Below are 508 nucleotides of genomic sequence, written 5' to 3' on the forward strand. Positions count from 1 at the left end.
GCAGCACGTCCTTGCTGCAGCCCGCCGTGGTGCTGCCTGCTCGGGCTCCGCTGCTCCCAGCCTCAGTCCCTGTCCTAGGGCTTTGAGCATCTCCTGAGCCTCACAGGGGGAGCATTTGGCACTGGAGTGCCATACCTATTAGTATTTCTGGGAGCCACGATGTATTTGCCAGGGCTATCAGCGTGGAAATGCTGTGGTGGGAGCCAAGTGAAGAGACCCACCTTGGCAAAGAGCCATGGGACTCAGGAGCAGTGACATACAACTGCAGACCCTCAGGAAGAGCAAAGATACCCTGTGGGGACCTGTTGCTTGGACAGCATTCCTGGGACACCAGCTTCTTTGCATGACTCACATCCCACCCTGATGGCTTGGAGTCCAGGCCAGATCCTGCCCACAGCAGTGGAGAGCTGGCTGATGGGTTGTCCCTGGGCTAGGAGAACAGTCAGGACAAGCCATGTCAGACCGCTGCAAAAAGCAGTCCCTTCCAAGGCTCAGCAGGTGCACGGTG

Source organism: Merops nubicus, unplaced genomic scaffold (assembly GCF_000691845.1).
Source record: "Merops nubicus isolate BGI_N331 unplaced genomic scaffold, ASM69184v1 scaffold42789, whole genome shotgun sequence".
Classification (NCBI taxonomy): Eukaryota; Metazoa; Chordata; class Aves; order Coraciiformes; family Meropidae; genus Merops; species Merops nubicus.